The 24,587-nt window shown below is 44.4% G+C and overlaps 1 long non-coding RNA gene across 1 annotated transcript in view; it reads right to left on the minus strand.

Moving 5' to 3' along the window:
* Positions 1-6,912: 6,912 nt before the first annotated feature.
* LOC115099349 overlaps positions 6,913-24,587 on the minus strand; it is a 234,455-nt gene continuing 216,780 nt past the window's right edge. Inside the window, exons 5-6 of the long non-coding RNA XR_003858752.1 lie at positions 17,625-17,727; positions 6,913-7,982 (exon numbers count right to left, since the gene is read on the minus strand). This is a non-coding gene — a long non-coding RNA (uncharacterized LOC115099349). The remainder of the gene's footprint in view (positions 7,983-17,624; positions 17,728-24,587) is intronic.

Consider the following 24,587-nt stretch of genomic DNA (forward strand, 5'->3'; position numbering starts at 1 on the left):
CTCCACCAGGAGACCATCGGTTCTATGTATCTTCCAGATTAATGAAATAATTCTCGGCCTTCCTTGGTTAATTATCCATCAACCCCGCTTTGAATGGGCATCTCTACAGCTGGGGTGCTACCTGCCAGGATCAATGTCTGATTCAACTCTGACCTCCTGGTTTACAGCTGAAGTATGTACATCCTATGATCCCTGGCCTGCCCCTGCAGTATGCAGAGTTCGCTGACTTTTTCAGTCAACAGCAGGCTGATGTTCTACTCCCACATAGGGTCTACGATTGCCCTACAGAACTTCTTCCAGGAAAGATTCCACCACAGAATAGAGTGTACCCTCTCTCTGAGCCAGAGACTATTGCCATGTCCCAGTATATACAAGATAACCTGGCCAAGGGTTTTATTCATCCTTCTTCCTCTCCCACTGGTGCCAGATTTTTCTTCGTGGTCAACAAGGATGGGTCACTTCGACCATGTATCGATTATCATGGCTTGAACAAGAAGACGAAGAAGAACTGGTACCCTTTGCCACTGATCATCAAACTATGTGACCACCTGAGGGGGGGGCACGAATTTTAAACAAATTGGACCTGTGGGGAGCATACAATTTAATTCACATTTGAGAAGGCGATGAGTAGAAAACTACTTTCAATACACGCTGTTGTGAGCATGGACTGATGTGAGCATGAGCCTCTGTGCTGCAACGCAACTTACACAACACCCAGGGCTGGCCATGGTCCATGCCACTGTCAGGTGATCACATCTGGGCAAGGGCTGGCAGAAACAAGAACACTCTTGACCTAGAACAGGAACATTTGGATGTCCAACACACACCACAAACTGAGAACAAGCAACCCATGCTAGTCTCTGGGATAGCCCTCCAGCCACTCCAAAAGCCTTTTCGGACTACTGCTTGGTAGTGCTTTGAGCGTGAGGAAAGATGAAGGTAGAGGACTTGAAGATGACTCTGGAGATGTGGACAAGATGTTGGATACTTTGACGTAACACTGAAGATTTGGACATGATGAAAATTGAGGACTTGGACGTGTCGAATGCGAAGCCTCTTCTGATGACTTGAAAATTGAAGCATGGCTTGAAACAGGAACAAGACAAGGCCTCAGGCTTGGAACAGGCTGGTGGCTAGAACAAGAATTCCAGAGACTAGGGACAGGACTCCGAAAGTCAGAACTCAGAACTTGGACTTGGACCTCAGACTCAGGAAGTCGGACTTGAAACTCAGACTGAGGAACTCAGACTCAGGAACTTGGAACACAGACTCAGGAACTTGGAATACTTGGAACTCCGGAAAAGACTCAGAAGACTTGAACCACTGGCAAAGACTTGGACAGGACTCTCGAACTGAAGACTTGGCTGCAGGAATGAAGACCTGGAAACAGGAGACCAGGAACATTAACCACAGGTAACAGGAGACGTTGAAGGGCCGGTAAATTTGTGAAGGCCTGGAGCAAAGAAAGAAGTGGCCTTTTAAAGGCCTGAGGCAATTACATCATCAGGAGAGGCCACAGGGCATTTTCTGCCATGATCCCTTTAAATCTTGAGCAGAGGCAAGTACACACACCTAGGGGGCAGTGTACCATGTCAGAGGATGTCAGCTGTGTTGCAGGCTACACAGAAAGCAGGAGCAGCATCAGGTAGGAGATAGATCGAACAGAAAGCAGGCAGCGCCTGCCGGCAATGGGAGTCAGCAACGTTTCTCTGCCTTGGGATGCAGCAACAAGGCAGAGGCAGCATTGGGGTGAATGAGGCCGCTCATGGGGCCCTCCCATGAATGGCAATGCAACACACACAATGGCCACTACAAATATCTGGTCAGGTCGTTCGGCTTACGCAATGTGCTTGCAGTTTTCCAGATGATGGTAAATAAGATATTTCGAGACCTGCTACATTCACACATAATTGGCTTTCTGGATGATATTCTCATTCACTCGAGAACTTTGGATCCACACTGCTCACATATCAGGCAAGTGCTACAACATCTATGGCAACAGTAATATGCCAAATTATAAAAATGTTCCTTTGAGCAGAAGGAAATCCCCTTCCTGGGGTATATCATCTCTGTGCCCGGATTCTGGCTGGATCCTGAGAAACTGAACATGATTCTCCACTGGCCCCAACTGGTGAGACTCAAGGTACTACAGTGGTTATTGGGCTTTTACAATTATTACTGTCAATTTGTCCATAACTACTCCTCGCTGGTGGTTCCACTCAAGGCCCTCACTAAGAAGTGAGCTAACCCCTGGGTCTAGAATCAGGAAGCCCTCCAAGCTTTCAATCACCTCAAAAAGAAATTTACATGTGATCTTTGTCTTCACCATCCGAACTCAACCAAGCTGATCATCCTAGAGATCAACGCCTCCACACTTGGAGTGGAAGCGATCTTGCTTCAACATGATCCCCAAGGTGCCCTGGTAACCTGTACCTTCCTTTCAATAAAATTCTCCCCAGCAGAGAGGAATTACACTATCAGTGACCGAGAACTGCTAGCAGTTAAGTTACCCTTCGAAGAGTGGTGCCACCTGCTGGAAGGCGTCCAATATCCAGTAATGATTTATACTGACCAAGTGACCATAAAAACCTTGAATACTTGACTCAGGCCCGATTGAATGCCTGCCAGGCCCGTTGGTTCCTTTTCTTTAATCGCTTTGATTTTGAACTGAGATATCAACCAGCAGACAAGAACCAACACGTTGATACCCTGTCCCACTCTTTTGAGGAGGAAATTCTCCCGGATCCCCGAAGGCCATTATCGATCCAGCCAGAATCCGGTTAGCGGCTCTTATGATCTTACCTCCAGGGAAGACTGTGGTTCCTTTGCATCTTTGAGAATGTGTGCTAAAATGGGCCCATGATTCATGCATTGCAGGGCATCCAGGCTTTGTTAGGATCTCAGAACACTTTAGCCACTAATATTGGTGGTCTCATCTGCGGCAAGATCTAAAACGGTACAGAGTCGTGTCTGACTTGTGCCGGTCCTGAAGTCTACTTCAGCTATTACCGGCTCCCAAGGAACCTTGGACTCACCTGGCTTCAGATTTTATCACCGATCTACCAACATCAGCAAGCAATACTACCATCTAGATGATAGGTTCTCAAAGATGGCCCACTTTGGACTACCTTCAGCACCTGAATTAGCCCAACTCTTCATACAGCATGTCTTTTGCTTACATGGCCTCCCCACTCACATTGTATCTGACCGAGCTGTTCAGTGGCAAGACTTAATCAAGAAAATTGGTATCAGCCTGAATTTTTCATCCGCATACATCCTCAAACTAACGAACAGACCGAATGGACTAATCTGTTGCGGCTCCTGGCCACTGCAGGCCATGGCCGGTCCCCACTACCTCCTCTGTTGCTGGTCACTGCTGCCGCCCGACGCAACACACCCCACTCTGGGGCAGGCCGACCACGGTCTCACATGTGGCGGCGAACGCTGTCTTCCTCTCCCTAGGCATGCGCGCATGGAAGACTCCACCCTTTAAAGGGGCCACGGAGGGAAACCTCGGCCCAGCCCCAATGGATGACATCACTCCAGAGGGGTATTTAAACCCCACAGGAATTTCCAGTTCCTTGCCTTTGCAACAGGTTGTCTCCTCGGAGTGCTAGTTGCTGTTCCAGATGTCTCTTGTTCCTGTTCTTGCTTCTGATCCTGATCCTGGTTTCATTCCTGCTCCAGTCCTTGGGTTCCTGAGTCCTGTCCTGGCATTCCAGTTTCTGCTTTCCTGCCTGTACCTCCGTTCCTGACTCCGGCTTCCTCCTCGTCCTCCAGTTCCCATGATTCCTTCCTCGGCTTGATCTCCTGGTTTGACCTCGGCTTGTCGTCTCGTCTCTGCCTGTCTGCTGCCCATCTCAACCCTTGGCCTGGTACCTCATCCTTGCTTGTTTGCTGCCTGCCCTGGATCTTCAGATTGGACTTTCATTCCGCACCTCCGCTGCCTGCCCTGACCTGGATCTCTGGCCTTGCCTTCATCCTCAGCATCTCTGTCCTCAACGAGGCACCCGCACCTAAGTCCTGCCGGCCCCAGCACCCAAGGGCCCAACCTGCGGGGAACAAGGGCTGGTATAGGTGAAGCTCCTGCCAGGTTGTCCTCACTAGCTCCACCTGCTGGCAGCGAGATCCATTGGGGCAATCCCTCAGTGGTAGTATCATCACTTGTCCCAGTCCAAGGGTCCACAGCCATAACACAACCAATCACTTAAAACCTTCTTACGTTTCTATGTCAATCAGAAACAGGATAACTGGTCCTCACTTCTTCCATGGACGGAGGCTTGCCATAACAAACACGTCAACAAGTCCACAGGCTCCTCTTTTTTTTTTTTTTATATGGACGACATCCTCGGATCCCAGTACCACTACCCACTACTGGGGGTTGTCTGGCAGCTGATATTAAGGGACTATTAAATCTTTGGAATTCTACTTATCAACTCCTGAAATAGTCAGTGGTACTGTCCAAAGCACAGGCAGATAAAAAACTGCGGCCTACCCCACAACTTCAACCCAGAGACTTAGCTTGGTTGAGCACTCGCAACCTGAGATTCGGTCTACCGTCCCTCAAGTAAACACCACACTTCGTGGGACCCTTTTCCCATTCTCCACCATACAGGCCCAGTAGCTTATAAGCTGAAGTTACACCCCCTCATTGCATATCCATGATATCTTCCACGTGTTGCTCCTCAAACCTGCTATCTTCTCATGGCCCTCAAGACCCCTGCAATATGAGCTTGCAGAAATTTTGGATTCAAGGAGATTTTGTAAACTGCAATATTTCATTGTCTGGAAGGGTTTCGGCCCCAAGGCTGATTCCCCACTAAGCCCAGGCCCAAGAGATTGGAAAGGAGGCTTTGGAGGATAGGTACTGTTAGGCTCCAGCTGTCTCCCCATACTAAGCCCATCGCCTCTGACTTGAAGCAACTCTGACAGCCTCCGGCAGCATGCTGTTCCAAGGACCCTAGATGGAAACTTCCTGTAAATCTGGACAGCCTTTATAGGTTCCCTAGCTGGGACTTCCTGTGGCACCGATTGACGATGCCACATTCTCCAGGGATATATAAGGAAGTCTCTTGCAACCAGCCGGCACCTTGGAAACAGGTCTCCTGAGTAGCCTGCTCCTCAGTGTGCGTTGTTAATTCATGTATTCTGCCTCTGTCTTCCTAGTTTTGATTCTGGTTCTGGACCTGACTTCTGCTTACCTACTGCCTACCCCAACCTTGGATCATCTTCTGGTTTCTGCTTGCTTGCTGCCTACCATGACTTTGGACCACCTTCTGGACCCTGCTGCTCACCGCCTGCCCCAACCTGTACTCAGATCCGGACTCTCTCTTCTGCTGTGTGCTGAGAACTGCCTGTCCTGCTAACTGTCTGCACCAAGAGCTCAACCTGCAAGAATGATGGTCGGCACAGGTGAAGCCCTCACTGGTTCCTCCCAGGCACTTCCACCCGTAGTCAGGGTAGCCACTGTTGTGCCCGTTGGTCGCAGGTGGCTGCGACCTTTGTTGCTTACCTCCTTTCTTCCGACAGCACCGAGTCTAGGGAGGATGGCCGCCTCCGCTTCCATACGCTGACCCCCATGGTGTGCCGGGGATGGTGTGGGCGCTCCCGCCCGGCAGCCATCTTACATCCTGGATAAACTAGGGCATGCAGGCACGTGCCTGCCCCCTTCTTATATGCGTCATGGCGGGAACCTCGGGGGCGTCCCCACCACATGACGTCTTCCGCTTCTATACTTAAGCTCAGCTGACCATCTAAGCTACGAGTTAGCAAGGATTCCTGTCCTGCTCAATTCCGCCATTCTGGGACTTGTCTCGCTGTTCCTGTCTGGGAGATCTTGGTACCCGCTCCTCGGGGGCCTTGTTACATCTAGGACTATCCGCTCCTCGGAGAGCCATCTTACCTCTCTCACCTTCCTTTTAGTGAGCTTCATCACTGTTCCTCGGACGACCCTCCAGTGCTCCTGTTCTGGGTCTCCTCGCTGCCTACTGGATTCCTCTAATGCTGATTAAGTACTGGACCTACTTCTCCTTCATCGTGTGGATTCTCGGGTTACCCTGCTCTGCGGACCACTACCGGATCCATACTGTCTTGTACAACCATTACCATTGGTGTCCGGCCTACCCCGCGCTGCGGACCACTACCAGAGACTGCCAGCACAAGGCTTCATCAAGAGAAGGTACTCCCCGGGTTACCCCACACTGCGGGCCACTACCGGATCTGCATTATCTTGTACAACCACCACTACCTAACTTTACACACAGAACTTAACAGCCACATGCATTTGCCCATGCAGCGCATTCCACTACCTCTCCACACAGGGATTCACATCGCCAATAGTAGTCCAAAAGGGCTCCCAGAGTAGCCGGAGGGCTGACTCCCTGTCATTCTCACGTTCCCTCCTATGCATTTCCTTTCATCAGACACTCACTATTCATTTCTTCTATCTTTTCCATGGTTACCATATAACCTCTCTTTCCGTAGAGCAAAGCAAAGGCGTGTACATTCAGGGAAGTTTACCTCATGCGTTTGTACATTGTGATACTTCTGGGATTTTATATAAGAAAATTTACTGCAGACCTAGTGCAGCATTCTAGGCTTTTATTCTTCTTGAATTATGGTCATGAAGAGCTTGATGTACTAAACAGTAGTTCCCATTTTTGTACCCAAGGGACAAATGCTTTGCATATAGGCCCTCACTAATAAAGTTTAATTTGAAATTCTTGCTGAGGACACCCAAAAAGACTATTAGTAGAACATGTCCAGGCCAAAGGGATGTTGTGAATACCAAAATCAATCAATCAATTAACTAATAAATTAATAAAAAGACTGGCAGCTTTATGAAGGGCCTAGAAAAAAATGAGATAAGAATCAAAGGCAATTTATTTATTTATTGTACATGAATATTAATAATGCAGTAAGCCACTATGGCATTGCTTAGAATATCAGGCTAAAACTTCAAATATTTGGGGATCGGCATGCACTAGTGGTTAAAGCAATGCACTGCAAACCAGGGTTAAAACCCTGCTTTTCCTTCTGACACTCCTTGTGACCTTGCGTGAATCATTTTATCTCCTGTTTCCTCAAGTGCCCACTCAGGAAGAAATTTCAAAGATGCTCTGCACGTTGCAATCTTCAAAAGCCAATTACTCGAGTAAAGTGCACGTACATGAGGAAACCCTATGGACAATTCACTGGCACATATTATAGCAATTTTCAAAAGCACGCTTACTCGAATAAAGTGCATTTAGACGTGTAAGCCCAATTTTAAGCATGTAAGTGCTTTTTAAAATCAGGCCCTAAAATTGTAAGCTCTGTGGGGCAGAGATTTATCATTTCTGAAAAAATGAGCTGAAATTGGAAAGATGGTCTGAACATACAAAATACCAATATTTTATTCCATTTTCAAGATAAAGTGAAAAGCTATATCTATTTAGATATTGACAAACATGTAAGACTTCTCACACTTGTCTACACTATGTGGCAGTCTGCAGTGAAGATTTTCTCAGTTACTTAGTAGCTTTCCATCCTCATGAGTCTGATAACCGCTTAGCTTGTCATACTCCCTGCACTTCTCCTGCCTATCGCACTCATAGAAATGTGCCATTGCAAAGCAGCACAGTGTGTAATGAGAAAAGCTAATTCATATGGCACATGTATAATTATACAGAAGCAGCTCTTCCAGCGGGAGGACGAAATATCATCCTGTCCTTTTCTCTTTCCAGAGAGGTTTGGTTTTATTTTTAATAATACTTCATGAAAGGTCCATAAAATCAATAGGCATGAAAAGCAGGCAGTTGCTAACCTCTACCAACGACCCACAGAATAAAAGCAGGCTTAATTCACATTGTCCAGTGGAGCTTCGTTTATCAAGGTTCTGTGTCTTATACCAATGCAGTATGTGATGACCCTTGATAACTGTGGTCCAGGCGATCTCATGGAACTGGAACTTCCCTTCTATCGTTTACAGCTGCAACAAATTCCTGAAAAAATGCAGGTGACTTGCAAAAGCAACATAAGATGATGACATTTTGTACTTATTTATTATTTATGCAATTATTTAAGATTGATATATCCACGGAACTGCAGTAAATCAGCGTAATAAATCTCTCTCTCTTATGCTGCTATACCATTACTAGAAATACTCTGACCAAACCATAAATGAATCCCAAGGATCTCTGATACATATTTTCCTGGGCTGCAGCAGTGTACCCAAGACCTTCCCTCCCCCATGTGATTCTTTATCTCACCTGAGGTTTGTACCTGTAGGATCCTGCAGCCTCATGAGTCCCACTGCCCCTCCCCCACCCCCTTATACTCAAACTACCGACTGAAACAGGCCAGTGGAGGAGAACAGTGATAAGAAACCTCCAGTCCCAAACTGCTCGGGTATTCAGGATATCTCTAAGATATCTACCCCTGAGAAAGACGTGCATACACTGTCTCATGTATAATTTTTAAGAGGGATCCTGAAAACCCAAGCAGATGGCATAAAGGTCTGCTCTCATCCTCTTGTCACCCTGAAGGGGAGAGGATTACGTGAGGAGGATTGAGATGAAAGAGAGGATCACTGTGTGAGGGAAAGCATTGAGTGGAGGACACGAGGAGGATCATGTTAGGTGGGGGAAAAAGAGCCTGCCAGAATTCCTGGAAGAGGGAGAATGAGGAAAGGGCAAGGGGTTCCTGGACATAATCTATGAGACTTTAATCTTCATATAGCACTAGCACAGTTGCACAGGCCTATTCTCCTCTGCCTTTATTTATTTATTTATTTATTTAAAGTTTTTTTTATATACCGACATTCGTTAAGAAAACATCACATCGGTTTCCATAGAACAATAAATTGGCCAACAGGGCTTTACAATGCAACTGATAAAAGAACTAGAGGGGAGGGGGGCAAAAGGGGGGACGGACGGGGTGGAGGGAGGAGGTTTTACATAGAAACTGGGGAGATATTGAGGGAGGGGATGTGGAGGGGGGAGGAGGGGTAAGGGAAACTAATTTTAAACTGTACAAATATTTACACACAAAATATCATGCTTAAATACAAGAAAAAGTATAATAGTATACTGGGAGGAGAGAATTGAGGGGGGAATTCAGTAGGGGTGGCGAAAGAATAGGCGTGGGAGAATAGCAGAGAAGGGAAGTGCGGCTCATGCGTAGGCTCTTGTGAACAGCCAGGTCTTGAGATTCTGTCTGAATGTTTTAGGGCACTTCTCAAGGCGTAGGTGGGTGGGCATGGCGTTCCATAAAGATGGACCAGCTAGGGATATTGCACGTTGTTTAGTGGCTGTGAGATGGAAGAGTTTGGGAGAAGGAGTGTGAATGTTTGTGGTGTAGGGCGTTCTGGTGGGTCTGGAAGAGGAACGGATGTGTAAGCTGTCAGGGAACCAATGCATGTCAGGATTGTGTATGGCTTTGTGGATAAGGGTTAGGGTTTTAAATTGAATTCTGGCAGTGATGGGGAGCCAGTGAAGTTGCTTCAGAATGGGTGTAATATGTTCTTTTCTACGGGTGCCTGTTAATACACGTGCAGCTGCATTTTGCAGCAACTGCAGGGGGGCAAGGCTGTTTTTCGGGAGACCTAGGAGTAGGGCATTTGAGTAGTCAATTTTAGATAATATTAGGGCTTGTAAGGCTGTCCTAAAGTCGTTGAAGTGCAGGATGGGTTTAAGTTTTTTGAGGGTGTGTAATTTATAGTAACAGTCTTTGAGGGTGGAGGAGATGAATTTCTGTAAGCTGAATTGAGGGTCACGAAAGTAACTCCTAGGTCTCTTATGGCTTGCGAGAGGACTGGGGGAGCATGTGGGGAGTTGGCTGAGGAGGTGGGTAGAGGATTGATGGGTTGGGGTGAAATGATCATAAGTTCTGTTTTATTGGGATTAAGGGCTAGGTTGAGTTGTGTGAGTAGACAGTTGATGGATGAGAGGGCATTATCCCATCTTTTTAGTGCGTTGGCGATGGAGTCGGTGATGGGTATAAGGACTTGCACGTCATCTGCGTAGACAAAGTGTGGAAGGTCGAGATTTGAGAGTAGCTGGCAGAGGGGGAGGAGGTATATGTTAAAGAGGGTATATGTTATGTGCTGCTCTTTGTATGTTCATATGCTGTTATAAGCTGGTGCTATTTTAGATGATATGAATACTGTTGCTGACTTATTTCCAACACATTCAATAGAGTTTTTTGTTAGTGTTTCTTATATAAAACTAAGGTGCACTTTTAAATTGCTAAAATGTGATTGCTGCAATTTAAATCGATACACACGTAGTTCTGTAAAGCTGCAAATGACCTTTGTTCATATGCTAATTTATTCTAAACTGTTCTGGGTGAATCATGTATTCATAAAAGCAGGTAACAAATCCAAATAAATACAATTTTAAAAAAGTAGTTGTAATGTGGTTTGATATCTCAATGTAAAATGTTATTTTCCTGCTGAGATGTGTTGTTGTCTTGAAATGCCTTCTCCCTGATCTCTTAATTTTGTCTTTTTCTTTCCTTTTTTTTCCTCTTTGTTCACAACCCCTGTGGTATACCAGAACCTCAAGTGCAGAAGACTATGGTTGAACATATCCATGCCACTTCTCAACTAGCTGAGAATACACAAGCTTTGTGTAACCATCGGCCATCTACTACCTAAATACAGATGTCACTTTGCCAACATTCCAATATGACTATTTAACTTTCGTAATCTACACATTCAACTGTTAATATATTAAAGCTGGGACATTGGAAAGCAAAAGGAAAGGAATAGCCTGCAGAGTAAAGGAAATGGCAATATCTCTGTTCAAACTGCTGGAAAGCTAATTAAAAGGCAATAAATTAAATCTAGAATAAGAAGAGAATGATTATAGTTGAAAGATGTCATTACAAGGGGTAACAACAAGAAATTACTTGGCAATAAATTCAAGTCCACAATTTTTATAAGCTGTTCAAAACATATGCTTTTAATAGCTTCGTTAGAGAAACAATTCAAAAACTGGCAACTGAGGTTCATGGTCCCCTGACAGGACCATGCTCATAAACTGCATCGGGAGCCATGTTCTCTTGTTCCTTGAGACTTGCTCCCCCCGACGCAGTTTACGAAACAAGGTCCGTATCAGGGGACCATGAACCTCAGTTGCCAGCTTTTGAATTGTTTCCCTAACGAAGCTATTAAAAGCATATGTTTTGAACAGCTTATAAGGACTGTGGACTTGAATTTATTGCAAAGTCATTCCTTGTTGTTACTCGTTATATTGGTGATTTGGATTTCCACAATAGATGTCATTACAACCCCAAAATCATTATCTTCACCAAAGCCTTATATAAAAAATGAATAATGAGTTATAAACATGGTATTATAAACAATACATTGTCTATGAATCATCTAACATGTGAAGAGCCAATCTACAATTTTTGTGTACAGACCCCCTAGTCCTCAAAAGTGATGGACCAACAAAACAACAAGGAAGGCTGTCTAAAAAAGCCGTGAGGGCAGCAAAGTGGATTAGAAGCCAATATGATCGCGATCAGAGCGGAGACAGTCTGTGCTGCGACCGTGGTATAAGGAAAGACCATAAGATATAAACTGACATCTGAGATTGATCCATCAGACATTTTAAGATTGACTACATACAGCCCCTGAGCGAAACTCGGCCTGAGTCGGGCTTGCTAGAAAGAAATACGTGTCCATAATATAAAAGCTTATGTTCGGATATATTGGCTTCTAATCCACTCTGTTGCCCAGACCCCCTAGTTTCCACTAAGTGGCCTTAGATCCCTGCCCTTAGATAGACAGCAGTGAGGGAGATACCATCCTATAAGCACCTCCCTCAGAGGATGACTGAGTTGGTTGGATCCCTGCCTAGAAGCGGGGATCAGATCAGCCAGCAGTGTAGTGTTTTGGTTTGGTTTACAGAGAGGAGCTGCTTTTGGTTATCCCTGTCTGAATTAGGGCCTACCCATCTAATCTGGGGTTTTGATAAACAGGAGATTTTTTACAGTGCACTCCCTCTCTGTGAGGATCTGCCTCCAGCGTTTGAGAAGGCTTTTGTTGGAATTTGGCTAGTTTTGGATTTTGACTCAAGGTGAGACCCTGGTCTAGCCCTAGTGAGGGACATCCCCTGATCCAGAGGTAAAAGAACAGAAGATCGGTAAGCCCCTCTCTATTCCAGTGAAAGGGTTGCAGTGACTGTTTTCACCATTCAGAGAAAGAGTTGGGACTGTGAATGTTTTTTCCCTTTTTGATTGTGAGGGTGTTTAGTATTACCCCTCCTCAAATTTGGAGCTGAGCAGTAATAGCCAGATTCCTGTCCAACAGACCTCTCGTCGAAAGAAGACATGGTTAGAGGAGTTTGAATAACAGAAGCAGGATCATTTTGGAGACCCACAACTGGATCACTACCCTTGGGAACAAAAGATACAGGCTGGGAGATGACCAGGACCCGGGTACGATTTCTCAGAGCTTTGGGGATCCTCACCATCTAGGATTTTCATTCCAGGCTGGGACACTTGCCTGCTCAGAGCAGAAAGGGGTAAGCAATATCCCAGAGAGTAGTACCAAGGACACATACACAGAGGATAATGGGAGAGTCCACCTTTTAAATACTCCACTTGGTACACAGATGTGAAAGGGAGCAGTTATCTACATGATTGGACATTTCTTTAATTCTGAAGACTCCAGGATTTATGTTGAACACCACACTGTGTCCTGCCTGTTCCTGCAGCACCAACACCACAAAGAGCACAGTAACACCTCACCAGAGGAAAATCCTTCCACCACCTGGGCCTAGAAGGTTAGCCTTTCCCCCAATAGCAAAGAACCCACTCCTTGGGACCCTGACAGTTGAGGAAGTGGCAGAAGAGTTAACCACAGAAACAAATTCTTTTATGGACCCTCAGGATATGGTACAATCCTTTAAAAAAGGGTTATATTTGTTCTTTTTTTTTTCTTGCAACTAAAAGAGTCCCAATATAATGGAATGCTTAACTTGAAGTAAAGAAGACAGAATGATGCTATTCAAAAGCATCCCCATATCTAATAAACCACAACAAACACCCAACATGCGCTAATAAAAATGGCACCATGCCCGCGCCATTTTTAAAGATGGTGCCAGCCATCCAGTGCTCCTACCTTGTGACAGGGGCCGGCCAATGGCACGAATACCCTGTCACATGGTAAGGGCAAAGGGCCATCGGCGCCATTTTTATTAGCACAGCTGACGGCCCGAGAGCGGGAGGTTGCTCCCTGCGCCCCCACTGGACCACCAGGTAATTTTAAAACGTTTTTGGGGGGTCGGGAGGGTGGGGGAGGCTAAGGGGTCAATTTTAAAGGGTCAGGGTGGGTTTTTTGTTTATCGGATCGGGCACAGCCGATAAACAAAGAAACAATCGGGCCAGACGATAAAAATTATAAGATTTGAATCGGAACCGGAACCGAACCGATTCCGAATCACATCTCTACATGCCATACTGGGTCAGACCACAGGTCCATCAAGCCCAGCATCCTGTTTCCAACAGTGGCCAATCCAGGCCATAAGAACCTGGCAAGTACCCAAAAACTAAGTCTATTCCATGTTACTGATGCTAGTAATAGCGGTGGCTAATTTCTAAGGCAACTTAATTAATAGCAGGTAATGGACTTCTCCATAAACTAGTAAACATGGATAGAAAGTATTTTTAAATATAAAATCAGCCCCTGAAGAAGGCACTAATTGCCAAAACATCCATTGTGTTGGGCGTTGGTTGTGATAAAATGTGGGGATGAAATTCAGGTCAAAATTGGGCCAAAAACAAAAGAAACAAACCAAAATAAAAATTGTGACCATGCATTTCCCTAATTGTCATTACATCATAAATTTAATTACAAATGGTTTGATAAGACAGTGTCCCCAAATCTTGTGAAATGAAGACAGATAGAGGAACAAGTACACGGATGTGATAGGACTTGTCAGTACATTGAAAGCACGTATGAGGAGAAGGGAGTATAAAGAGACTGCTTTCTAGTCTGTGTATATATGAATTACTGAAATGGGCACAAAAGGAATATCACCGAATGAATAAATGTAAAATGAATGCAGCATATTACAATTGTAATATGCACAGATATTGTCATTATCACAAGAGGTATAGAACACAGCTAGAATTGACTAGGTAAGGTATCACAGTTCACTTTAATTAAATATGCCCTGTTAACATGGGTACTAAATAGATATTTCAAACAATTGAAAAAAAGATCTCATGCAAAGAGATTTCTGTTCTCATGGACAGCAAAATTCTATCCTTCTTATGTTGCATAATCATTGGATGATACCATGGCAACTCATTTGTGATACGATAGTGGCACAAAAGGTAGCATTAACTCTGAATGTCAGCTTTTGTGCATTTAGGTTAGAAACATAAGATTCTCCTATAAAGGATTTTGTATTGAATGTATTCATTAACTTTAACATCTGATCAATGATGCATACCTTACAGATTACAAAGTTTCATTAGACAGGGCAGTTTGGGTGTCATTTCTTGTAATTTTGTCAAGATCAAAGTGATACAGCAACCCAACAATGGTTTTTGTTGCGCTTGGAGGTGGACCCTTGTCCTGGAGCAGTGTAAGACGGCTCCCTAGTCGGGCCCAGGGAGCACCTGCCCCCAGGGGATGGAGCACAGGAGGAGACAGAAGCTTGAAGGAGCTTCATCACTGGAAGTCCTTGGGGACCCAGACCGCTTGGACTTAGGTGGGCCTCGCAAGGGTCTCCCGGAGAGGAAGCATAGAGATGTGCCCACCAGTAGCAAGGGAGCACGGTCGGTCACTAGACTGTAGGCCTGGAGTAGCAGAGAAAGCTAATACAGCGTAGGCGATGACAAGGCAAGGGCCAGAGCCAGAATCAAGGAGGCATGGTCAATGGCAGCCGAGGTCAGGTTCCGAGGATCAGTCCGGGGGAAGTCAGCCAAAGCAGGAGTCAGATACCAGGAATCAGTCCGAGAGTAGTCAACGAAGCAGGGGTCAGGTTCCAGAGGTCAGACGAGGTCACATGGCAGGCAGGCAGAGGTCAGAATCCAGGCAGCGATCAGAATGGTCAATGAAGCAGGCAGAGGTCAGTACCAGAAAGTCAGTCTGAAGGTACTACCTGGAGAGACAGGGGCAGACAGACGCTGGAACAGAAGGACGCTGGAACAGGCTGGACAGAAGGACGCTGGAACAAGGTTGGAACAGGATTGGAACAAGGCTGGAACAAGACTGTGAACGCGGAAGCAAACTAGTACACATACAGTGCCGACCAATTGACAAGGCAAGGAAGTGCAGGCAGGAACTTCCTTAAGTAGTACGATCAATCAGGGTGCACCGCGGAGCTAGAACCTGCCCCTGGCCCTACAAGAGATTTGGCGGTCCGTGCACGCGTAGGGTGTGGCCTATACCACAGAGGAAGCCAAACTCCGGCGTGAGGCCTGGTGCGCAGTGGAAGGCCTGGCGACCACCGCCGTGGGACGCCGAGGCCTGGAAGAGCTCGCGGCTGCCGCTGGGGAGGCCAACCCATGACTTGCAGAGAAGCTAGCGAGGTGAGCAGGGTGCGCAACAGTTTTCTAGTGCAAAAATCCCTCATGTACAGACACACAGGCCTGGAATTGTCAATAGGCACACGCACACTAGGCCTGTGCCTAGGGCAGATGAAAGCTGGGGGGACAGCAGGCTGGCTGAAGATTTACTGTTTTCCAGCTGTGCTCAGTCTCAGTCAGCAAAGAACAGCCTTCTGTTTCCTGATCAGGACCATCCCCTCCCAGCTAGCCTGCAGGGAACAGGATATAGGAGAGGTAAATCTGGAGCAGATAGAGCAAAGGGGGATCATTTTGGAGAGGTTAGGAGTGGCTGAGTGTGGATCACTGAGGGGTGAGGAGAGAGAGGATTAGCTGTGGAACATTGTGTGTGTGAGAGAGAAACGAACAGAGGAAGAGAGGGAGCAGTGTTAGTGAGTGTCAGAGAGAAGGGATTGGTTCCAGTTATATGTGTATGACAGATTGGATGGGAGATTAGAAAGGGGATACAAAGGGAAGCACCACCGGTAAGGACACCTCCCCTTCCCCCATCCTTATCAATGCAATTCAGATTCTCTCTTCCTTGACCTTCGGATTCTATGCTGATGATGTGGAACTAATTTTTCCAGTGAAGTGTGTCTGAATCATCATCCAGAATTAATGTAGGGGTCCATAATATTTTGGGATGGTTTGTCTCTCAAAAGCTTTTAGTAAACGTGGAGAAAACAGAATGGTTGTACATAGGAAGAGAGGGAATTTTGAAGGAAAATATCAATTTGCAGATAGGGGATGTGGTAGCTGAAAGAAGTAAAAAAGTGAGGAGTCTAGGGGTGTTATTAGATGAGGCCCTAACTATGGATACGCATATTTCTTCGGTGGTGTAGAGGGTTTGGTTCCGGCTTAGACAGTTGAGCAGACTTCGAAATTTCTTAGAGACACCGGTTTTCAGATTGGTGGTTCAGGCGACAGTCTATCCAGTATTAGATTATTGTAATGTTGTATTGATGGGTCTCCCTAAAAAGAGTACAAAACTCTTACAGGTTGTAAAAAATATGACCGCCCGTTTGATTTTTGGTCTTTCATGTAGAGAGAGTGCGACACCATTATAAATGCGCATCCAATGGTTACCTATTGAAGCGAGGGTAAGTTAATGACTCTGATGTTTAAGGCAATAAATGCGGGGGGGGGGGAGGGTTGCAGGGTATCCACAAGAAAAGATCAGATGTTGCATCCCTACACATAAATTATGCTCAAAATCAGTGGCGTCAGTGTTGGTTCCATCTAGACAGGACGTCTGTAAAGTGTCTGATAGGAAAAGGATGTTCTCGGTTGGCGGACCCGAGTTGTGGAACTCTGCGCCTTTGGAGGTGAGGGCGGAACAGAATTATCTCAGCTACAGGAAAAAGGTAAAGGCCTGGCTTTTTCCGCATCATAGCTTGGGCAGGTTTTATGCTGTGAGTGGTATGGATAGATCTGAGAGTTTTTTAATTTTTCTATTTTTTATTTTGAATGTATTTTATTGTGTTTTAAACTGCTCTGGCCAGATCTGGAATCTGATGTGCGGTATATAAGAAATAATAAATAAATAAACAAACAAACTATCCCTGGATCCTGGAGCCCACTTTCAGCTCTTACTCCTTTCTTTTCTTACTCAGTCCCAAAATCTTCCTCCCTCTCCCTCCCTCTCAGATTCCTGATTTCCCCCTGCCCCCCTTTTCCTCAGTTTTCTCCATCTCCCATCCTCTTCATCCACGGTCTTCTCTTACTCTCCTCCCCTCATCTCTGGTCCTCTTTCCTTCTCACACTCCAGTCCTCCCCTCTATCCCCAGTAACTCTCACCTTCTCCCTATTCCTGATCCTCCCCATGGCTTTCTCCTCTTTCCATTCTTGAGATCTCTCATCTCTCTACTGACGCTTGAGATCTCTTTTCCTCATCTAACAATAAAAATTATACAGGCACAAGCACAGTAGGAAAATGACTTCATTTTTATCATATAAACGATGGACATGTCTTCCAATGTGCTTCAGAATTTTCTTATTTTTGCCACGTAATCTACCCATGAGGTGCCGCAGGAAACTGTGTGGCTGTGCCTTAGACCTTCTACTCCCTGTTGTCTGACCTTATGGTGGTGGTGGGGCGCCAGCAGTGCCTAGGAGTGGCAAAACCCTAAATCCGTCACTGCAGATGCGATGAAAGTACCAGCTGGCCCAAAGAGATGAGACCTACGTGAAAATTAGACAGCACATTTGCAGTAAGACGAAGCTTATTTAATTCCAGCATTCCCAGTGAGTTTTAATACATTAACCACGTTTACATTTTGTAATATATTTCACCAAAAGAACTAATTCAATGCACCTCATTTTAAATTATGGTGCCTTTTTACTCTGGAGAAGGCATTTTGAATAGTCGCCTGGCTTCATTTACAATATCAGAAGAGGAAAAAAAAAAAAAAAAAGGTTGAACACACAGTTTTACAATGGCTGCTATGTGGCGTCTAACAATGGTGTCTTAAAAATAAAAGAACATTTATCTGAGCCAACATAAGATGTCAGGATGACCTGGAAATGTAACCCACTCATCAGCAATTAGCGTATTTCAAGCTTAAGCTAGCAAGGTTACCCAAAAAGGGTTACCATAAAATATTATCTGTGTGGGTACAAGGTTAGGAACAAATGTTCTAATCGTTTTATGAGATCACGTTGCAGATAAATTCTTTCTGACCAGCCTCTGTTTGATAACAACCTGTGACTTCAGGGTTAAAAAAAAGAAACATTACATTTTGCTCAACGCTTAGGAAAAATCATATTAGGTTTGAATTATCTAGACAAATCAAAACTGCACAGAAGGGTTGCTTTTGCTTCAGTTTTGCAAGGTTTATTTTAAGAGATCAATTTTTTTTTTTTTTTTTTGCCAAGCTCTTTTGTGAATTTCATTGTGAATGAATCAGTGATATTGCTTCCATGGAAACATATTTCCTCCGCGATTGGCTGAGCTGTATCCAGGCACTAGGACAATGCCTCCTGAAGCGCAGGAGCTGTTAATATTTAACACAGAGCAGAGACATGGTAAAAAAAAAAAGAAAGAAAATGAAAATCTAACCACCCTCCCCCTTCCCAATGCAAGCCGTTATGCAATTCTAATTACCAGCTCGAAAGAAGCTCGATTCATCCTAGCATTTTCTCACCTTCCTAATATCCACTTTGCCCATTATTATTGGGGGAGGGGTTTATTATGCAAAGAAAAAAAAAAAGTGAAACAAAATCTGTATAAAATAAACACTGTTTGTCCTGCAGATCTAGATGGAATCACATCATGGATGGGGGGGAGGGGAGGTTGTGTTTTATCCATGACTCCTTGCATTGGAAAGTTGAAGGTAGGGGTGACGGTGGGGGAGGGGTGGGGAAAAGGGTTTGTTTTTATTTCTGACACTCATTTACTTTATAGCGACATGCCAAGGTCTTGTATGAATAGATTAATAACGAATGGGCAACTCTCCCTGTCACAGTGAGTGCTAAAGAGACTGGGAGATCAGCAAGTATAGCTGTTGTCATGGCTACAGAATGTTCCCCAAAGAGCTGGCTTTTCTATTAAAGGCAGGCCTTGAATCTCACCGAATGGCACTGCTGCACACTGCTGTTCCTATTTTATATAACTCCTTTTCAAATCAGCTGTTCAGGGGAAAATTAGCAATAAGTGAATTTAAAACACTGAGCTGTTTGTTCAACTCAGATCAGGCTTTCCAAGCAACTGAAACTGCACACAAGCAGCACCTTGGAACTTCAGTGTTTTTTTTTAATAACAGTATTTAGGTTACTTTTAATGCTTCCCCAACCAGTCTGCCCTCAGACCTGATCAGGTGGGCCACGGAAAAGTCAACGCCTGATGCTCAGATCCAGGCCAGCACCTGGGCTCTGCTCTTAGCACCTCACACCAGCAGTGGCTCTTACATGTGAAGGAGCTCCTTTCTGAGAACACGTGTTATCATGAATGCCTTTTCCCCCTAGCTACCACATCAACCCCGGCATGGGGTAATTACTAGACAGCAGGCAAGAAACAAAGAGCTGGGCCCTGCTTTGTGATCACAACACCTCCTCCTCTTCCCCCCCCCCTTGAGCTTCCTCCAGTCCTTTCAGTATCTGGCTTATCCCCAGATTGAGAGGGAGGCCGGGGGAGCTTGCATTAAAGCATTGGATGTGACTCACTCACAGGCCGATACAGTACAGTGCGCTCCGACTGTTAACCTGTCATTGGATGCGCATTTTCCCTTACCCCTTATTCAGTAAGAGGCGGAAAACGCGCGTCCAACCCGCGGCACCTAATAGCGCCCTCAACATGCAAATGCATGTTGAGGGCGCTATTAGGTATTCCCGCGCGATTCAGTAAGTAAAATGTGCAGCCAAGCCGCACGTTTTGCTTTCAGAAATTAGCGCCTACCCAAAGGTAGGCGCTAGTTTCTGCCGGCACCGGGAAAGTGCACAGAAAAGCAGTAAAAATTGCTTTTCTGTGCACTCTCCGGCTTAATATCATGGCGATATTAAGTCGGAGGTCCCGAAGGGTAAAAAAAAGTAAAAAGAAAAAAAAATTTGAAGTCAGCCAGCAGCTGTCGGATTGAAAACCGGACGCTCAATTTTGCCAGCGTCCGGTTTCCGAGTCCGTAGCTGTCAGCGGGCTCGAGAACAGACACCGGCAAAATTGAGCGTCGGCTGTCAAACCCGCTGACAACAGCCGCTCCTGGCCAAAAGGAGGCGCTAGGGACGCGCTAGTGTCCCTAGCGCCTCCTTTTGCCCGTTTCTACCGCCGGACCTAATTTAAATACTGCATCGCGCGCACAGGCGAGTGGCCTGTGCGCGCGCCGGGAGAGTGGGCGTTCGCCCGCTCTCCCGGGGACTTTACTGAACCGGCCTGTCAGAGTGTTATAAGAAGAGGAGATCTGGAAGCCATAAGGCAGCCAAGGAAACTAACTAACCTAAGTGCTCACATCACACTGACTTCGCCCTTCTCCTGCACTTATATATAGAGGGAGCTGCTCTAACATGACAGTTTCATATGTTTCTCCCCATCTCTCCCTTTCAGTGCTTCCCTAGCTCTTTTTTTTTTTTTGACTACTTGAGTCCTCTGTGTCTGCACTATCTTCTCCATGGAGGTTGGTGTGCCGCACAACTATTTTGTTAATGTTGGCTTGCCTTGGGCTTGAAAAGGTTGGAAAACACTGGATTACTTTATCACTCCGTAAGATGATTCAGATGTTTAAAAAGCCACTGATGTAAAGAGTGTACAGTCTATATCTCAGCCCAGGGCAGTTAAAGGAGAATTTCATGTTGATGTGCCTTGTTCCAAAAGTACTGTAGTTAGATAGTTTTGTGTAAGTTATTACTGGACAGCCAGGGTCCAGGTGGCTGTCTTATGAATATCAAACAAAAGCAGAAGCTAACACATGATGCTACAAATCAGGATCAGCTATGGTTGAGAATGACAGTCCTCTGGGAATCACAGAGCTTTTAGATACTACACATTAACTGTCTTAACAGTCCATTTTAACAGAAACTATGTTATTATTTGGGCAACATCCTCCTGCCCAGAAATAACATAGAAATCTGTTAAACCAAAGCATTTTTTTAAAAAGAGGTACAGTGATATTAATTGTTCCTTTCAAGATTATATGGTAGATAAGAGAATCAAGTCTTGAGTTTCAACCTTTAGGGGTGAATTTTAAAAGAGGTGCTCGCATTAAAAGACCCATTTATGTGAGTATATGGGCCAAGCACGATTAACTTGTATTTTAAATACCAGTAAATTATGTGCATATAAGTGCATGCACACATGAGAGAATGTGTGATAAATAGGGGAGGGTCAACATTTACATGGAGTGAGAGAGAGAGAGGGAGAAGAGAGAGAGAGAGAGACTGTATAAAGGCAATGTGACATGCTATATATATATATATATATATATATATATATACCACTGTAAGAGGGGACACTTTCTGCTTGGGGCGAGTTTGGGGGGTGGATGGGTTCAGGGGGATGGTTTTACATACACAGAGGAATTAACTGCAAATTTGATATGACTGATTAATTTCTATTATTTGAATCAATGAAAGTTACCAACAGTCTCTACTGCTTTTTAGTAATCAACTCCTCTTGTTGGTACCTTCCATTGACTCAAATGATAGAAATTCATCAGTCATATCAAATGTGCAGTTAATTTCTCTATGTATATAAAACCACACCCACAAACCCACCTCACTCCCACAAACTTGCCCCAAGCTAAAGGGGCCCCTCTAACAGTGGTGTATATATATATATATATATATATATATATATATATATATATAGCATGTCCTCTCTCTCTCTCTCAATAAAAACATTTTCCCTGATAACACAAGGCTAACACAGGTATAACACACAGTAAAGGTGAAGTTATTACTGACGTTAAATCCCGCATTAATGTGCATTATTCTATCACATTCCACGCTAGCAGACCCTTATTTCCATTAACCCCTCCCCAACTCCTCCCACTTGCATACTAAATGTAAAATTTGCATGCTAACGCACATTGCAATATTTATCACATGCGTTAGGATCTTATCACATACATTAGGGCCCTAACGTGTTTTGATGAATGACGCAATTAGAGTTCAGCGTTGTAACTGCTTGGCTACCCAATCAGAATGTTCTTGAAACAATCAGTGGGAACCTCACAATGCTAAATTTCCTAAGTATGGTCCACATAGGAATTCCATGTTTTGCTACAGATGATATTCAGTGCTGACACGCGAGCAGCTGTGGGCAACTGTCATAAAAATTAATGAAATAGCCAATGGGAAGTAGCAGGCACCTTCCACTTTTGAATGGATTGAAATGTAACTCAGTAAGGTATTATTATAAAATGACATGAATTTATTGCAGCCTAATTAGTTTAGATGGTGTGTGAAGTAAACCCATTATGAAGCAGGCCAGCATGCCAAAACTGGTCCACGATAAGAAAATGTAATACCAACATTTTAGCAGAGATTCAAAGAGAATGAAACATTGGCAGATTTTTATATCCTGGACTATTTTTGTGTGCCAGACTATTAAGGACTATGAGCTCCATTCACTCCTACTTGGGATTTACAAAAATGTATTGTCAAAAGTTATTTGATATCTTGGTTGAATAAATGTATTGGTATCCTGTGTTTAGAAAAGACTGCAAACAGACCATGTACAGCTACAAAAAGCTGAATAAACTCCATTTAATTGGAATTTTAGAACAGTCCCTGCTTTTGGCACATAACACATTTAAGCTTCGTTACAATATGCATAAGGCTCATTATCCCTTTCAGACATGTAAATTTGCTCAGTTGATATATGCAACACGGTATAGGATGCTCATGGTATAAGGTCAGTACAAAGTAATGGCAAGAAGCTAAATCTACTTCAGTCCTCACTCATCCTCATTCAAATAGCCTCTGAAACACTAATGTAGCTCTGCTCCATAGGAAACAATAGGGAATGTTCTGCATAATGAATGCCATAAAGCAAAATGGTATCCAGATCTTCTATGCGTCACACTACAAGGCTAATGCCCTAAAGTGCGGTGAATTTCGCAAAACCTGCTTTGCAGATAAAAATGGCAACTTGTGTGCCTAAGCTGGACTTAGAGAGAGAGAGCCCAATTTCCCCCTTTTTTGCACAAAGCCGACTTTGCAAAATTTTTGGTTTTGCATATAATGAATTCAAGCACACAAGTTTAGAGTTGTGTAATTTTATGCAAATTCAAATGAGCTGCTGTGATGCAAATTCATGCCAAGCAGCACATTAACTATGTTTGCAGCACTAAAATACATGCAAAAAGATCTTCACAGGTCGGTTTTCTAGTTAAGAAAAAAAAAAAAAAGATAACTACATCTCAGTGAAATATAGCTATCTATTTTTCTGTGTTGTCCATACAAAATTTCTGCATGTAAGTTTTCAACTGCGCTCATTTGCATACAAGTCCCTGTAGAAAACTTAAACACAGGAAATGGCAGCATATGCATGAAATTTGGTGCACTTCAGCCTCCAATTGTTTTATACCAGCTGAATTCTTAGAAAATGTATAGTTATCAAATGAATTTTATAAAATGTACAGCTGTGAAACATTTTTTACATTGCTGTAAAGCCACTTAGAGCAATCTTTATGGATTGATTAGACGGAGTATAAATCTAATAGAACAACAGAGCAAGAACTGAAATAAAGGAAAACAATTACTCATAAATATATATATATATATATATATATATATATATATAAATAGATACTTGTACTAATTGCCACCCCACAGTGGTAATTAAATACAGTATCTCTGAAACATAATGCTATAAGGCTTACCAGTCAGGCATGAGAACCAATATGCTGCAGTTAAGCTCCTACTCTCTGTACAGAGGTCTTTACCACCTCATTAGGATCTCATGAATGAAATAACACTTTGCAACATTTAACAGAATGCCTCTATGAAGCATCTTAGCACATCTCACTCCTGGTGCACAACGGAAGAATTAGGAGATTTCAGTGCTCATAACAAGATCCCCACCTCTCAAGAATGGACCGCCCTCAGAAATAAATGTGTAAATTCATAAATAAACAAACATGGTAACATCTCATGAATAAATATGTAAACTAATAAATATATAAATAAACAAATATGGTAACATCGAGGTGAATTCTAAAAGCCCAGCACACGCATCAGTTGGGGGCTGATGAGTAAAGATGGCCGGCGCCATCTTTAAAGATGGCGCCGGCCATCCAGTGCTCCTACCATGTGACAGGGGCCGGCCAATGGCATGGATACCCTGTCACATGGTTAGAGCAAAGGGGCATCGGCGCCATTTTTTTTTTTAGAACAGCTGATGCCTGGGAACGGGAAATCTCTCCCCGAGGCCCCCCTGGATCTCTCCTCTACCCAAGGCCCCCCTGGATCTCTCCCTGAGGCCCCCCGAGGCCCCCCTGGACCACCAAGTCATTTTAAAAGGTTTTGGGGGGGTCGGGAGGGTGGGGTCGATTTAAAGGGTCGAGTGGGTTTTTTTTTTTAGCAGCGCGGGCCTCCCTAAAAAAAAAGGGTCG

This window comes from Rhinatrema bivittatum, chromosome 9 (genome assembly GCF_901001135.1).
Source record: "Rhinatrema bivittatum chromosome 9, aRhiBiv1.1, whole genome shotgun sequence".
Lineage (NCBI taxonomy): Eukaryota > Metazoa > Chordata > Amphibia > Gymnophiona > Rhinatrematidae > Rhinatrema > Rhinatrema bivittatum.